Below are 18231 nucleotides of genomic sequence, written 5' to 3'. Positions count from 1 at the left end.
GAAATCAACCCTGAATATTCATTGGAAGGACTGATGCTGAAGCTCCAATCCTTTGGCCACCTGATGCAAAGAACTGACTCATTGGAAGAGACTCTGATGATGGGAAAGATTGAAGGCAGGAGGAGAAGGGGACGACAGAGGATGAGATGGTTGGATGACATCACTGACTCAATGGACATGAGTTTGAGCAAACTCCAGGAGATGGAGAAGGACAGAGAAGCCTGGTGTGCTGCAGTCTGTGGGGTCACAGAGTTGGACACGACTTAGTGACTGAACAACAATGTTGGGAACAGTAGTTGTACTGCTTCAGAGGGCTGTTGTTAAGTTGTTGGAAGAAAGCCTGAGAACAGTGCTTGGCATAAAATAAACACCCTGACAAGTACCTAGCACAGCTTTTTATTGCTCAGTGCTATATCCCAGACTATTCTGCCCAACTGCCAACACAAGTCATTGTTCACGTCTGTCCTTCAGCACTATTTGTTTGCCAAGCACACTTCCATGGGGCTGCAGCTAAGCAAGCATTTTGCTATGTCAAACATGTCTTCTCCTCTCGTGACAGCATTCCCGTGACGAATCCAAGCCATCCACCTCCCAGCCCAGCCCCTGTCAACACACCTACTCTGTTCTTGCCTTACACAAGTTAGGGCTCACATGGTATTTAAGGAGGGCGCTACAAATATTGATACGTGTTCCCAAGCCAGGTTTCCACGTTAATGGGGCTCCAGGCATACCAATAACGCCAACCACAAACAACAGCAGATCCCGTGGGATTAGCACAGTGTTCGGCATTTACATGAATGTATTCACACTAGCCTGATGTGATCGGGATGATTCCCCTTTATCAGGGAAGGAAAGAGGCTCAGAGAGTTAAGGAATGTGCTCACAGCTACACAGCTGAGATTCTCATCCAGATTGTGACCTCTGTGGCACATGTATCCACCACAATCCTATCTGCTCTGACAAACTGTCTAAGATGAACACAGTGAACAAGCCTTAAGTTCACTGTCTAGGAAGGTTCATTTTTAAATATTTATTTATTATTAATTTTTAATTTATTTGGCTGCACTAGATCTTAGTGGTAGCACACGGGATCTTCGATCTTCATGTGGCATGCTGGATTTACAGTTGTAGCACATGAACTCTCAGTTGCAGCATGGAGGATCTAGTTCTCTGGCCAGGGATCAAACCCAGGCACCCTGCATTGGAAAGTGTGGAGTCTTAGCCACTGGACCACCAGGGAAGTCCCGGAAGGTTCATTTCTTAAGCGGAAACTCACAGTGAAGTCTTTTCTAAAACAACCAGTTCAGATCTTCATTGACTCTATTGCTATCACACAAGATGAAGGTGAACACTTTCTTTGGGGCTGGCTGAAGAGGCTGCTCTCCCTTTCAGACGTGTCTGTGGGGTGCGGCTGTGCCCTGGGCTGTGGGCTCCCAAAAATCTGGCTTCAGACCTGGTTCTACAATTCATCGTGATCACCTTTGTGTGCAACCATCTCCCTGGGCCGCAGTTTCTTCTTTTCAAAAACTGGGTACAACTCCAGCTGCCTCACAGAGATGTCATGAGAACTAAAACAGATACCATCTGTGGAGTGAGCGGTGGTGGGGATTAGTCCCTCAGCCGTGTCTGACTCTTTGCGACCCCATGGACTGTAGCCCACCTGGCTCCTCTGTCCATGGAATTCTCCAGGCATGAATACTGGAGTGGGTTACCATTTCCTCCTCCAGGGAATCTTCCCAACCCAGAGGTTGAACCCAAGTCTCTGACGTCTCCTGCATTCGGCAGGTGGGTTCTTTACCGTCTGAGCCACCAGGAAAGCCAGATCTGTGGCATCACCTGGTAGAAAACAGGTGTTCAAGAAACAAATGTTGGCCAAAAGGAAGAAAAAAGAGGTAGGCGGGTGAGCATCAGTTCAGTGTAATGTTCTAAAGGATCCCAGATACCACATGTTCGCCAAGCTGCATCCTAAACCACCTAAGCAGCCTGGCTGCACCTACCTGAACCTGTAAGATGTGGAGTCCTCTGGATGGAGGCGGCTGGGGCCCACAGCCAGCCTGTAGCAGAACCAGAGATCAAAGTGCCGTGGAGACCTGAACTCAAAAACTGGGCTCTGCCACCTGGCTTCGTCAGAACTTGCTACAGGTGAGACGAAGCTGGCATGGTCACTTGCTCCCAACGCCACCCAAAGATCAAAAGCAAACACCCTGGCTTATCCATTGGAGATACTGCAAAGGAATTGGGTGAAATGTGGTCTGAGCAGTCAGCCAAAGATAAACAGCTGCATGAACAGAAAAGCGGCTGAGCTAAAGAAATAGGAAAAGGATATTGCTGCGTCCTGTGCCAAGGGCAAGAATGAACTGGGAGAGCAGAGCCCTGGCAGGCCAGTGGGCTCCAAGAAGAAGAAAGAACTGGAAGAGGAAGATGAACGGGAGGAGGAAGATGAGAAATAAATGGCTATCCTGTGATGACATGTGTGTGGAGTGTGCCTGTGTGCTCAGACAATTGTTTTGCTAAGAATACGGATTCAAGTGCAGCTCAATATTAGCTTCAGTATAAAATGTGTACAGATTTTTGTATCACTGATATGACTCTTTGTAGAGAAAATACTTTTTTAAAATTCAGGTTGTAGCTTTTTGAGGGGTTACTACATACAGTTAGATTTTAAAGCTTCTGATGTTGAATGTTTCTAACTAGGTCATGGTTTCTTTAATTTCTTGACTTGTATATGGCAGCAAAGCAAACTCTTAGAAATTAGCATCGATAGCAAATTTTGGGTTTTCTAGAGTGAGAAGGTTACAATTTTGCTTTTTTTTAAAAAAAATCTTGTAATAAAATTACTTATATTAAAAAAAAAAAAAGTACCTTCCATTCTGCAAGATAACCATGAGCTGGGAGCAGAGGAAAAGTAAAGAAGAAAGAACCAGAAGGATGCAGCAGCAGTTTCTTGGCAAGTCTACCCTCATCAGAGGCTTCCGCACAAATTTTGGCCAAAGTAACAGACTAAAGACTTGATGAAGCAGATTCTCCTTCCTGGGCTTGGCTGCATTGCGCACATGATCTAACCACAAAATAATCACTGTTCTTGCACTTTTAAACATTTTTTTGTCCCAACGTAGGCAGGAAAATGAAAGCAACAAGCTTAATAAGATCATTGTAAACTTAGCTAATTTACCACGCTCCTTCCTACCCTCAACTCTGCTTTTTAGACCCTTTTTCTACTTCCTAGCCAAATATTCAATTTGTTCTCACCAAGAGAATTGCATGGCTAAAGCCAAGCCCAATTTCAAAATATAAGACACAGAATTGGCCAAAATGGTATCCAGTATGGATTTCCTTCATTCTCTGATTCCCTTTAAACTATAGGTATCTTGTGGTCAAAGTGAACCTTTTTCTGGCAATGGGGAATAAGATACAGGTATGAAGGCTGGTTCTAAAGAGTGGCTCTTAGCATTCCAGTACAGCATGAGAAGACACTCATGGTAAGTTTAACTGTAAGAAACCGCATTTCATGACCACATCAAGAGCCTCTTCCTTCCCTGGCCAAGCCTTTACTGATTTCCCCCACCCCCCAATACCAGCTGAACCAAGGGAGTGACAAATGGGGACTCACTAGATGCCATCAATCACTGTCACCAGAGGAAAATGAAAAGAATCCAACATATGTTTTCGCAAATGCCTCCCTCTGTCTACTCCCACCGCTGCTCCTCCTCACCGGGACACAGTCTTTATGAGCAGCCAGTCACTGGTTCACAGGCCTCCAGGAGAAATGGATGAGGAGCGGTTGGTAGAAGCTTCCGAGGCATCCCTGTTTCTCCTGTGTGTGTCTGTATTTACAGTTCGTGCACTCCCAGGGAAGACGGAAGCAGGGCTTCATCCAACTGGCTACAGACCATCCCGACCACAGAGAGCGGAACGGCCGATGACGGTCGCAGCGAGACTACACCCCGTGCCAGGAGGGATGGTGGGATAGAAAGAATGTGAGATGCAGGTAGCAGATGGCACTCTCCCCAACGCGTTCTCAAGTCAGGGGACCCAGAGCTCCTTACTTCTCTGCTGACCACGATGGCACTTAAGAAATCAATTCCTATGGCAACAGCTCTAAGTAAGACACTCTGAAAATAAAAGGATGTTTTAAATGGAGGGCAGACACTTGCACTCATTCCATGAGTCACCCTGCAGAGGGTGACTGGCTCAACCTACGCACCTGAGGTCCTCAGGCAGAGCCAGTCATAGTTTGAAGACATTGGGACAAAATGCTACGATTTCAGGCCACTAGACATTTCCTCTCCAGGACGAGTCCCATGCTCTGAAATGGTAGTTGCTTTATATGGAAGCCCTTCTTTCCCACTCCAGGTTCTAATTTTCCTTCTACTTAAAACAAGATGAAAAGACTGTAGGAAAACATCATTACTGAAGATGACTTAATCATGTTGCCAATTGTGCAGATAATTTTGTTGCCAAATCATATAACAATTGTATAGTGACATGTGTGTGTATCATTATAAATGTAGTAGTATAATCATTTATAATTACTTGAAACGATTCGGTGTAGACTACAAAAGAAACCAGCAAAGTGGCTACATCTGGAAAGGAGAACAGAGCAGAAAAAGGATATAATTTTCACTGCATACTCTCTTTTTGGATCTTTAAAATTTTGCATTGTTCATGTCTTTTCTTCATTTATCTATTAGGTGGCTCCTTCTGACCGTCAGATTTTAGGATTATATTAGATTTTAGGAGTATATAAGAGATGCTAGTCCTTTGTGATATAAATTTTCTAGTGCTTTTGTCTTTTATATTTGCACAATATTGCAAAATATTTATATTTTGTCTTTAATCTGACCAAATAAAAAATTCAAAGCACCTACTTAATAAGCATGCACCTATTCTGTACATCTACTATTTCAAAATCAGCTGGAGGAGACAATGCCCCAATTATACCAGAATCAGTAAGAAGCCAGCCCAGCTCTCTAAGCTTGATCCCAGCTTCCCACCCCAGGTTCCCAGAGCCGGATACCTTGCCTCCCAAGTCCTGGTGACTCAGCTAAAACAGAAGCAGCTCGGCAGAGGGCGGCCTTGCCTGCAGTGCTCACTGTACTTCCTTGATTTTATATGTAGGCTAATAATTGATTGGAGTCCGGCCACCCAGAATACCTTCCCAGGACCGAAGGCAGCTGGGGACGGCCATCTCTGTCACACTGTCCCCACCCTTACGTCTCTACAGCTCTTGGCTCGGACCAGTACCGATGCTCCTGTGATCCAAAGGCATGGCTGGGGGCTCCAGAGTCCCCACACCTCAACAAACAAGGCATGTTTTAAAGTTGTTTCAACTAAGGTTCTTTTCTTAGAAGCCAGTGTCTTTCCAGTCGGCTAGCTGGCTCCTGAGTCAGAACAGCACCTACGGGGGCGCAGTGGCCTGTGAAGCAGGAAGTGACGGGGGGGCAGGGGGTCTGCCAGGCCAGCCCTAATGTGGACCTACTAGAAAGCAGAGCCTGCAGAAAGCACCCCACAGCACGTTCTGTGCTGAGTACCCCAAGTGCCATCCGCAGTGAATTCTCCAAGAAAACCCCTGAGATGTGTAAGAGTTTTCAGACACATAATTCAGGACCGTTTCTCTCAACTAACAATTTCATCATTGTTCTCTATTGAAATTGACATCTGAGAGAGACAACGTTTTTTTTTTTTCTGTGGCAAAGTTCCCCTTTGCAGGGGTAAGGGGAATGCAAGTCCACACGGACAATAAGCAGTCTTGCCCCACTCACCTTGGGGAAAAAGAAAGACGAGTGGAGCTTTTAGGGGGAAAGGGCAAGGAGGAGCCAGAAAGTGAACTTCTATGTAGTAAGAAAATCAAAATGCAAACTCTATAGCTGAGTGTTATGTCCAGGTAGGAAAAAGCAGACAGAGGGAAAAGAGTGATGGACACAAAAAGAAACTGGCGGAAAAGCAGGCGATATATACACCGGGGTCTCCCCCTCCAGCAGGAAGCACAAACCGCTGGGACCAACAGCGTTTCCAGCTCAGTCGGCTGGACAAGCGGCCAAGAGAGTTTCAGGAACTCAAGAGAGTGGCGGCCGGGAGGCAAGTCAGCCTGAGGCCCCCAGACACATTCTTCTTCCACCACCACCAAGTTCACGGAGATGTTTCACCTCCAGTGAAGTCTTTAGGGACCACACAGAGAGACAGGCTGAAAACCACAGGGAGAGTCAGGCGAAGGGTCAGGGAACGGGAGCTGGTTACAAGAGAACACTATTACACCCCGGCCTTCTTAGGTTTCAGGAAACGTGGCTTGACCGACAGGAGAGTCAGCCCTGTGCAGTCACAAACCACGCAGTGAGGGTGTTCCGGGGCTGGCTCGGGTGTCACGAGGCCTCCACCTCAGCCCTGATTATCTGTGAGACACAGGCCCCAAAGCCGGCCGGTTAGCACCTTCACAATCTAGTGTCTGCGAACAATGCTAACTGTGTTTCCAGGCCACGGACAGGGACCATGCTTATGTCTGCAGCCGTAATTCTAGCACATCACAGAATACTCCCACACACTCACACACGTAGAAATCGAGCCCCTGCACGGGTGAAAAGTAGATTTCCAAGTATGGTCACCAAGAACAACAGGCGGGAACTCCGAATGAGGGGTCAACACACGGAAGAAGAGAGCGTACGTGCCTTCTGCCCACACAGAAACAGAATCTCAAAGGGCTGCAGCTAAGAGGAAACACTCAAATGGAAAGTGACAGTTAACCAATAGGGAACAATCTGTTGGCAGGACCTATCCCCACGGGGCTTGAGGCATGCAAGGCTAGATGACAAGGAGATTGCTGAACTTACCCGGAGAGAGAGCATCAGTGGAGGTATTAAGTAGCCAGGCAGAGCAGAAGTGTTAGTCACTTCTAATCACCTAAATTATTAACACAAACTGGAAGAAATCCAGACTAGCTTTAGCCTCAGAAAATCCACTCTAGCAGGGCTGGCAAACAGATGTCTGCAGGCATGAGGCAGGTACTGCCAAGGGGGAGTGGTGGGCTGCAGGGAGCTGGGGCCGTTCCAGCTCTTTGTGGGAACTTGGACCTCGGGCGCCCCACCTGCAGGATTTCCTTAGAAGTGGGAAATTCAGGTTTTTATGAGCTCCTGATTTTTAAATGCTCAGAACTAATTAAAAAATAAATCCTGCATGTCTAATGAAACACATCTTAAACTTTTATAACATCTCGAAGGGAAGTGAAAATATACCCTGTATGTTTTCAGATGGGTGAAGGTTGGGCATGAATTTGTAGGGTTAATAACTGCTCTTTCTCTGCACGGTCTTGCAAAGTAGAACTTAAAAAAAAAAAAAAGTAAAGAAAAAGGCAAGGCACTATATTTATATAATGATTAAATTTATGATAAAAATACACTAGAAGTTGGGACATTAGGGAAATGCAAATTGAAACCACAATGCTATATCACCACACCCTTTAGGGTGGCCATTGAAAAAAAAAAAAAAACCACACAGAAAATAACGAATATTGGTGAAGATATAGATAAACTGAAACCCTCAATTATTACTGGTGGGAATATAAAATGGTGCAGCCACTGTGGAAACCAGTTCTGTGGTTTCTCAAAAAGTTACACAGAACTATATATGATCCAACAATTCCACTTTTGGATATATACCCCTGAGGAATGGAAAACAGGGACTCAAACAGAGATATACTTGTCTACCAATGTTCACAGCAGCACCCTCACAACAGCTGGAAGATAGAAACAACTCAAGTGTCCACCAACAAATGTGTAAATAAAATGTGGTTCATCCACACAACAGATTATTGTTCACCCTTAAAAATACAATTATGATATAAGCCACAACATGGATGAACCTTGAAGACATTCTGCTAAAGTGAAATAAGCTAGACCGAAAAAAGGGCAAATACTGTGTCCTTCCACTTACAGGAGGTACCTGGAATACTCACAGTCATCCTCTTTGTGTGTAAGAGGATTGGAGGCTTCCAGGGGTGGGACAGAGCAGGAATGGGGGGTTCACGTTTAAGGGGCAGGGCTCAGGACTGCGAGATAGAACAGTACTGGAGGTGGGAGGCAGCGAGGTGGTACAACACTGTAAACGGACTAATGCCACCAAACTGTTCATTTAAGCCTGGTTAAAATGGTAAGTTTTCTGCCCTATATATTACCATAATAAAAAAAAAAAAAAAAGAAAGAGTCATAGGACTATCCATAGAGAAGACAGTCCAAAGGAGGGGCTTTTGTTACTTGCTGGCTTCCCAAGCAACCAGTACAGGAACAAGCATCTCCCCCTCTCCCTCGACCACCAACCCCTTGGATCTCACAGCCTGGCTGTGGCCTCAAGGAAGTGCCGTGACTATCAGAGTCTTGTTGCTTCTCAGGAATCTTAGACAGGGCCATTGCATCCGGCCGTATAGGTGGCACGCCGAGCCAAGGGTCCTGGCCCAGGGGACCAGCCTGGCCAGGCCCTCTGTCCGGGCGAGGGCACGCCCTTCCATCTGCACAAAGGCACTGTAGGCTAGAAGAGGCCGTGATCTTCCCCACCCTAGAATCGCTCTTCTAACTCCCTGTTTCTGAGCCTGATACCCCCTCCTCTCATGGGCCCCAGATGGAAACTGCAGCATCCCTTCCTGTTCTCCTTCTGATCAGCCACGGGTTTCCACCAACCCTGGGCTATGTCTTTCCATTTCTCCACTCCCACTGCCACTCAGCCTATTCCGGCCCCTTACCCTCTGAGCTCCACACTTCCAGCCCCCGACCCCCACCCCGCTAGGGTGTGTCCTACGCTCCCAGGTTGGTTTCCCCACATAGGGCTCACCGCTCACTCACACATCTCTTTTTCCTGTGTGCTGAATAAATAATCAGGGAAGGAGCTTACTAGCCCCTACTGTCAGTTCTACTATTTAAAGGGAGACGGTCAGTTGATGGTGACTGTCTCTTGGGTAAATGAGTGTCAAGCAATAGCAGCAACGAATCAAATCATCTCTCCAGCAGAACACACCTTTGCATATCCCAGTTGCTAGCAAGCAGTCAGGAGACTGACACGGAAGAAAACTTGAAGAACCTTGAACTTCCTATCCCTAGAGCTAATTGAAATGATGCGTTGCTTGGTTCTGGATGCTTGAAAGTCCAAAACCAGGGCGCCAGCATGGCCGGTGAGGACCGTCTTCCTGTGTCCTCACACAGTCGAAGGAGCCAGGGAACTTGTGAGGCCTCTTTGTAACAACACTCATCCCCTGTTCATGAGGGCTCCACGCTCAAGAATCAGTCTTCCCCCAAATCCATCTCCTAATACCACCCCTTCAGCCTTAGGATATCAACATGTGAACTGTGGAGACATTCACACCACAGCCATGTCCGTGGAGACCCGGGCCACACCCTTCTCAGCATCTCAGAGCCTCCACAGGCACGAGGGGGCATTAACCTGGTTCTGTAGGAACGGATGCATGAGAAGACCATCCCAGCATGAAATGGCAGGTGTTGACAGAAAGAGAACATTCCAGTATAAAGATAGAGTTGAGTGGGATTTCCCCTGTATTCTTAGAATCACAGGCAAGGCCTACAGCTGGGGACAATGGGGTGAAGTACCCTACTTTTTATTGTTCAATCACTAAGTCATGTTCGACTCTTTGCAACCCCATGGACTGCAGCACACCAGGCTCCTCTGTCCTTCACTAACTCCTGGAGTTTGCTCAGATTCATGTCCATTGAGCTAGTGATGCTATCTAACATCTCATCCTCTGCCATCCTCTTCTCCTTTTGTTGTTCACTGATTCCCAGTGATGTTGGTGTTGGTGTTCACTCTTGGCATCTGTTTGACCACATCCAATTTACCTTGATTCATGGACCCAGCACTCTGGGTTCCTATGCAATACTGTTCTTTCCAGAATTGGACCTTACTCTTACCACCAAACATGATCGCAACTGAGCACCATTTCCTCTTTGGCCCTGAAGGAAAGAATGGCTGGTTCCTTCTTTCTGGAGCTATTAGGAGTTGCCTCTGCTCTTCCCCAGTAGCATATTGCATGCCTTCTGATCTAGGGGGCTCATCTCCCAGTGTCATATCTTTTTGCCTTTTCATACTGTTTGCGGGGCTCTCGCAGCAAGAATACTAAAGCGATTTTGCCATTTCTTCCTCCACTGGACCACCTCTTGTCAGAACTCTCTACTATGACCAGTCCATCTTAGTGGCCCTGCATGGTACATTGCTTCATTGAGTTATGCAAGCCTTCATCATGATAAAGCTGTGATCCGTGAAAGGGGTACCCTACGTAGAAAGCCATGACCACGTATATACAGACACTGCCCCCTACTGCTTAGCAAGAGGTCACAGGACCAGTCCCACTGGCTGACCACAGCCCTTCCCTCCACCCAGCCCCCAAGGAAAGGGAGAGTAATTGAGGGGGAGGGCACGTTCCTAGTGCAAGTTCCTACTGGCTTCCTAAACATGTTAAGAGGATGAGAGGGTTCTAAGAGAATCTCTAGGAGAGACCGAGGTACCTGCAACAGGGGAACCAGGCAGCCTGCTCCCTGCCTGGCTGAGCTGTAGAAGAGCCCACAGGCTCACCCCAGGCTGGCGCTGCCGCAGAATGCGGTATGTTAGGGAACTGGGGGAACTTGGCATCCATAATCTGGATTGAGGGGATACCTAGAAATACAGACTGGCACAGAGATTTTGGAAGAGGGGAGGCCCACTGCAGGAGCCCCAGGCAAAGAGACATTAAAGGGATCCGGGTGCAGTACACCAGGAAAGAAGGTGGGAATACGCCCTTTCCGTCCCAGTTCTTTAGTCCTTAGTGGGGGAGGACCCCCACGCTTGGCACGGTCCCTTCTGCAGGAGTGCTGAGGTTAGCAGGGTGGGAGCCCTACAGCTGCCAGGCACCTGCTGGGCCAGGCAGCAGGACACTCGACCCCAAGCAGCTAGTGATGGGGGGGTGGGGGCAGCGCCTGGCAATGACAACAGGAGAGCCTGCACCCTCCGGACGGGCCCGTGCAGAGGAGGCAGGCGGAAGCTAGGACCAGCCGCGAGAGAGCCCCACTCGATCCACACAGTGGCTCCCTGCAGCTGGGTGAGCCAGAGGGACACACCGTCTTCACAGCTGGCAGACCCCTGCTCCCAGCTTCCTGCCACACGGGGAGGAGCTGGAGATCGAAAGAGAGCAGACAGGAGGTGAGGCGGTTTCCCAGGACTAAGGAATGCTGGCCCGAGCCCAGTAAATCAGCCGGGACGGGCATGGGGGATTTGACCGAGCGGGGTGCAAGCTGCAAGTGCCTGGAGAGAGTGCCCGCACAATGAGGCTTCCGAAGAGCCCAGCCACGCTCACGGAGGGTTAAACACACACAAACTAGGAGCTCTCCCTGAACACACTGTGTGCAGCTGAAAACCTTATAGCAGGACTGTACTCCTACTGCGGGAGCCAGCTGTGGGCTCCTCGCCATCACCGCCCAAGCAATGGGCTTCAGCCTAAGGCCTCTGCCAATCCCCAGAGCCCAGGGAAAAGAAGGGCATGGCCCTCAGCCTTCTCCTAGGTGTTGTCCCAGGTGACTGATCGTGTATGCTGCCATCACTGTGTGGCTGGCAACATGCCAGGGACTTTACCCAAGAGCTCTGCCAGGCAGTGGTGTGACCCCTGCATTACATAGGTTGTTCCATCAGTGGTCCAAACGACAGGACCAGGATTCTAACTAAGCCTGACACTAAACACTCATGCTGGTTCTCCCCATGGCACCAAAGCTCTAAGAGGCATGAAAGGAACCACCAAAAGGAGAGCTATGAATGTTCCATTGGCAGCAGCTCATCGGCAGTTTAAAAGGCAAACATTGTAATTTCCACTTTTGAATCTATAAACTCTGACGCTGCGATAGGTTATTACAAATATAAAAACTAAGTCAATATGTCCAGCCCCTCCCTACTAATGCTCACAAGGGAACGCCAGCACTGGACAAGTGCAGTCTGACCTTTAGCGGAAAGACAAAAGCGCTATTGAAAAAAAAGAAAAAAAAACTCTAGTTCTGAACAGAATGCACCAGAATTCAAACTTGCCAAGCTGTCTGCACTTTGGAATTCTGCAGTGTTTAATGTCAACTGTTCAGAACTGTTCTTGTGGGACTGAGAGAATGTATTAATATTACCCTTAAGGCCCACCGCTACAGGTAGCATTTTAGATTGCCCCAAAGTCCCTGGAAGCCACGATCGTATGCTACTTAGAAAAGGCCTTTATTAACCTTTTAACAGCATAACCTGAGGACTTATGGGAACCAAATTACCTCAGCAGCCAATCTCCTTGCTGGTTGAATCACTAAGCAAATATCAGGGCTGTGAGTCACTGAAAACTGCTGAAGGGGACTCAGCATAAGTGTAGTCAGTATAAGCTCTTTTTCCTAGAAACGTAAGCTATGCTTCAAAGGTATTCAAACTTTGCCCTCAAGTTATCTCCAGTACAGACTCAGCATGTCAACGTAATACAAATAAAAATGACAAGTACCCAATTTCAGAATATCTCAAATTATCACATTCCACAGCCACTAATCTTCCTTCTGTGACATCAGCAAGTTAAAATATATATTAAATATATTATACATATATAAATATATATACACAAATATATGCATTATGTTTTCAGGTTTTTTTTCCCTTTATTTATTTATTTTTTCAGTGGGTTTTGTCATACATTGATATGAATCAGCCATAGATTTACACGTATTCCCCATCCTGATCCCCCCTCCCACCTCCTTCTCCACCCGATTCCTCTGGGTCTTCCCAGTGCACCAGGCCGGAGCACTTGTCTCATGCATCCCACCTGGGCTGGTGATCTGTTTCACCATAGATAATATACACGCTGTTCTTTCGAAACATCCCACCCTCACCTTCTCCCACAGAGTTCAAAAGTCTGTTCTGTACTTCTGTGTCTCTTTTTCTGTTTTGCATATAGGGTTGTCGTTACCATCTATTCTAAATTCCATATATATGTGTTAGTATGCTGTAATGTTCTTTATCTTTCTGGCTTACTTCACTCTGTATAATGGGCTCCAGTTTCATCCATCTCATTAGAACTGGTTCAAATGAATTCTTTTTAACGGCTGAGTAATATTCCATGGTGTATATGTACCACAGCCTCCTTATCCATTCATCTGCTGATGGGCATCTAGGTTGCTTGTTTTCAGTTTTAATAGTCCAAGAACTTTGAAAATTTGATACCTCTAATGAAAAGCTTAGCTAGTTTTTCAAACCATTTTCAAACCATTTTCTAAAGGTACATAATAAATGAAGAAGGATCCTAACATTTAAAATGGATGTTAGAAATGGTATCCCACAAATTCCTCATGTGAAAAAATTAAAACAATCCCACAATTTGACAGAAAACTTTTTTTGCCCAAGCTAGTGGTCCCCAAAACTATTCAAAAGAAAACCAATTAAATGCATACATACTGGTAAGGAATAGTTCTAAGGAACAGGTGTAAAGTTAGCATTTTTCACTCTTCTTAGCTATGTCTTTATCAACCACAGTGAATAAAAATAATACTACCATCTTTCCTATTGATCTCATCTAGTCATAATACTTACCTGTTTGTCTTCCAACACTCTCTGCAATTGACCAGTCCCCACAGGTTAGGATAACTAGGACTTTGACCTGCACAAGTTGCCTCTCTGCCTGTACTAGAGGAATCACCAGCCTTTTATTGGAACTGGCCAAGAGAAGCTTCCTGGGCACTGAAGTCTTAGTATCTCATAGACCCAAGGCAGGCAGAAGACAAGGGCCCATATTCGGTTTAACACTCTACTGTCACCATTTTGAAATTCTTACTTTTTGAATGAGGGTCCATACAGCCATTCTGCAGAGGACTCTGCCAACCAAGGAACTCATCCGGTACAGATCTGATTTCTTTTTTTTTAATGGCACTGAGGTTTGAAGGAAAAGAAAAGGGTTTTTTTTGCCTTTTTTCGAATAGTGTACTTGTAGCTTACAGACTTTTATTCTACTTTTGAAAACAAAGATGTCAATATTTTTCTACTTGAAAATCCAATTAAGGTAAAGTATTCAAGTATCCTTCACCTGGATCACTGCAAAAGGTTCCTAAACTGTTTTTTTTTTTTCCTTCCTGGATCCATTCTTGCCTACCACCACTGTCTCCATGCAAAGTTCTTGTCTAATACAAGCCTGATCTTGTCACTATGCTGCAAACCCTTCGGTGGCAACCATTGCCTTGAATTCCAGGCCCAAAGCCCTCATGTGGCCACAAGGCCCTGAGTGAGCCCCAGCCTCTGACTACTGCCTGGCCTCACCCTACTCCTTGCCTCTGGGGCCTTCTTTCAACTTCTGGCGTGTTCCGTCTCCTAACCTTTGCACCTGCCATCCATCCTCTCTGCTCTAAGGTCAAATATTTCAATCTCTCTATGTCCAAGGATTTAGATAAAACCAGGGGAAAATTCTGGATTCTAACCAGCAATCGTTACTGTCTTTGATACCAGGAAAGAAACACAAAACACAAAGTCTAAGTAAATATGCTTGTTACTCACGCTGCACCTTGGACTACTTTCTCAATGCTGAGGGCAATGAGCCTCAATCTAACTATGAAACCTGGAACAATGATGGGGAGATCTAGGGAAGGTCAGATCTTTTATTCTTTTTTAAAATAATTAATTTTTAAATTGGAGTATACTTGTTTGACAATGTTCAGTTAGTTTTTGTTGTACAACAAAGTGAATCAACTATGAGCTGATACAATATACGCGCACATTAGAATGGCCAAAATGCAGAATGCTGACAATAACAAAGGGTAGCAAAGGTGTCTTTCATTCTTTCCTGGGAATGCACAATGGTACAGCCTCTTTGGTAGACAATTTGGTCACTTCTTACAAAACTAAACATACTTTTACCATACAATCAGCAACCACACCCCTTTGGTATGTACCAGAGGAGTTGAAAACTTAGGTCCACAAGAAAACCTGTATGTAAAAACATACAGACATTTATAGCAGCTTTATTCATCATTGCCAAAACTCTGAAGCAACCAAGGTGTCCTCCAGGAGGCCAATGGATAAACAGTCTGTGGTATATCCAGACAATAGAATATTACTCAGGGCTAAAAAGACATGAGTCTCAAGCCATGAGAAGGCCTGCTGCTGCTGTTTAGTTGCTCCGTCGTGTCCGACTCTTTGCGACCCCACGGACTGTAGCCCACCAGGCTCCTCTGTCCATAGGATTCTCCAGGCAGGACCATTGGAGTAGGTTGCCATTTCCTTTTCCATGAGAAGACATAGATGAACCTTAAGTTCATAGTACAAAGTGAAAAGAAACTAATCTGAAAAGGCTATATATCGCGTGTTTCTAGCCATAAGATATTCTGGAAAAGGCAAAACCATGGAGACAGTAAAATGCCTGGTGGTTGCCAGAGGCTGGGGGTAGGAGTGAAGGGGGGCATGAATGGGTCGAGCACAGAGGACTGTTAAAAGCAGTGACACCACTCTCTATGATGCTCTGATGGGAGCAGCCTGTACTTCAATAGTGGATACAGGCTGTCATATACTTGTCCAAGTCCATACACGGGGCAACACCAAGAACGGACTGTAGTTAAACTAGACTTCGGGTGGTTATGATGGAGTCAGGGCAGGTTCACAAACGGTAACAAGTGTTCCAGGCTGGGGGGTAGGTGTTGATAACAAAGGAAGCTGCATGTCTGTGGGAGCAGAGAGAACACGGGAAATCTCTGCCTTCTGCTCAATTTTGCCATGAACGTGACACTGCTCCAAAAAAAAAAAAAAAGTCATATAGTTTTTAAAAAAGGTAGTAATGGAGATGAATGAGAGGTTCATTTAAAAAAGAATATCTAATATACCTTCTTCAAAGCAACTTAACTATGTAGACCTGATAAAAAATTTACACGGGATATGTTTACGTAAAAATCTGCCCTTTCTTAGAAAGAAATGTACAATGGTGAACAAGCTGCCTGCAATGGTTTTCTCATGAGAATCCGGAGATGCTGAGATTTTAGTCTATCTCTAGTTAAATGCCCTGACAGGGATCTTGGGTGTATACTGCTACAAGGAACACTGCACAGAGAAGCCACCTAATCTTGACCTTCAGGATGTTTAGCAAGAATCTGTCATTCTTGCTCATGCCCAACATCTTTAACAAGTTCTTTGAATGCTCTTAACCCAATGGCCATGGAACATGCTTCTGGCTTTTCACAAAAAGAGTATTGAGGGAACTGGCTCTCCATTAGGGGAAAAAAATTGTTACAGTCCTACTGTTCACAAAAATATTCCAGATGGATTAAGTCTCTAACATTAAAAAATTCCAACTATGAAAGCATTAGAAGGATATATAGGGGACTATGTTTATAACCTTGAAGAAGGAAGGCCTTCTTAAGCCAGACACAACAAAGGTCTTAGAGAGGAAAATTATTTATGGTGCCTTTGATGTACTCCAATTTCCCAAACTTAAAAGACAAGGCCAGGCTTAGAGAAAATGTCTGCCACATAACAAAGGATTAGTGTTCTGAAAATACAAAGAATGACCAACCAATTTTTTTAAAAAAGATATACTTCTTAATTGAGCAAAGGATAATAAGAAGCAACTCATGGACAGAAAAGAATAACAAGAAGGCCCAAGAGCTACTTAGTAAAGAAAAAGATTAAAATAGTGAGCTAAGTTTTTTTCTTTATGAGATCATCAAAAACATAGAAAGCAAACTTACAGTTACCAAAGTAGAAAGTGGGGGAATGAATTAGGAGTTTGGGAATAGATACACACTACCATATATAAAATAAATAACAAAGACCTACTGTATAGCACAAGAAACTACATCCAATATCTTGTAATAACCTATAATGAAAAGAATCTGAAAAAGAATATATGTACATATATATATGTATGTGTGTATATATATCTGAACCACTTTTCTGTATACCTGAAGCTAACAACTGTAAATCAACTATACTTCAATTTTTTAAAAAGTTAAAAAAATATTGTCAAAAAATTTAAAGGCCAACTTAATAAAGTGTTGCCAAGTGTGTGACGTGTACCCGAGACCCCACTGGTGAGCAATTTGATGGTGTCCCATCACATAACCACTTTGATCAATGACTGCCCTTGTCTCTAGGGACGAGGTGAATCCGTGTAATTAGGACACTACACTGGAAGTTTTGCCTATAACACCAGACACCAGCAATATCAGACATCACAGTGAGGCATCAAACAGTCCACCCTGGAAAATGTGCCACAGGGAGATAACAGAAAAACAGACGTGAGTGTCTCTCCCGTAACGAGGGCCTGGAGAGAGTCTGAGAGAGGATTTCTTTGGAAAGAGCTGCTCTGAGATGCCCCTCCCTGCCCCGGTACACACACACACACACACAGCCCCCTCTGTGCACTGGGACAAGGATGGACATTTCACCTTCTGGCGTCACAGAGGGGTTTTCAACAAGACCAGCTGGCGAGTTTCATAGAAGTCATCTGTCCAGAGTGAGGGGGCATGTGAGCTGCTGTCTGCCTCCTTCCTGGGCACCTGGGCCACGAGAGGTGGGGGGTTGACGGTCCTTGTGGCCAGCGAAGGAAAGAAAGCTCTGTCAGCATTAGGACTGGCTCGTCCTCTGTCTGCGGAGCAGAAGGGTAGGTGTTTCCATGGGCCGAAGTACAGGCAAGAATGAGCCCATTGGGAGCCTGTCTTCAGTTCAGACCTCTAGGTCTGTCTGGAGCAGCAAGCTGACCTCAGCAGGCAGGCCTGGACGGGGGACCACTGGGCTCCCAGGGGCCAGGAGGAAGTAAGGGACGATAGATCCCGCCTGCCAGGTCCTAAGACCTGGCACAGCCAAATAAATAAATAAAATAAATAAATATTTGAAAAAATAACGATGGTTACCCCCGGGGACAGAAGTAGTATTGGGCAGGGGGCAATGTCAAATGGAAAATTTGATTTATCCCTATTATTTTAAAAGACAAGAACATGTTCATATATTTCTTGAATAATTAAATGCATTTTCAAAAAAGACACTGTTCCCAGTAATGAAGTCCATGTGTCAGTCTTAATCTACTAACTTTGGGTCAGCAATAGTTCTAGTCATCAGAACATAAGTGCACCTCTGGGATCTTTTTAAATGTCCAAATGCCATTCTTCTGCTTTCTCTGCCACAGGCTCCCACTCGAGTGAATTCTGCACCTGGGGTTTGCACGCCAACTGTGGACCTCAAACTTTGATTCTCCTCAAAGCAGACAAGAGCCACAGCTCGTTACTT

The 18231-nt window shown here is 45.5% G+C and overlaps 1 protein-coding gene across 2 annotated transcripts in view; it reads right to left on the bottom strand.

Annotated features, from left to right (window-relative positions):
• The window catches only part of IQGAP2 (IQ motif containing GTPase activating protein 2), a 299140-nt gene that overhangs the window by 161278 nt on the left and 119631 nt on the right, over window positions 1–18231 (bottom strand). Inside the window, exon 1 of one of the 2 annotated variants that reach the window (XM_043470701.1) lies at window positions 3713–3860. The exons of the other annotated variant lie outside the window; for it this stretch is intronic. The gene's annotated coding sequence lies outside the window, so the exon portion shown is untranslated. Of the gene's footprint in view, window positions 1–3712; window positions 3861–18231 lie in introns of those variants that run through there. 2 annotated transcript variants of the gene reach the window in all.

This window comes from Cervus canadensis, chromosome 6 (assembly GCF_019320065.1).
Source record: "Cervus canadensis isolate Bull #8, Minnesota chromosome 6, ASM1932006v1, whole genome shotgun sequence".
Taxonomy (NCBI): Eukaryota; Metazoa; Chordata; class Mammalia; order Artiodactyla; family Cervidae; genus Cervus; species Cervus canadensis.
The sequence above is the reverse complement of the archived record's forward strand: the minus strand, read 5'-3'. Positions and strand labels throughout refer to the sequence as shown.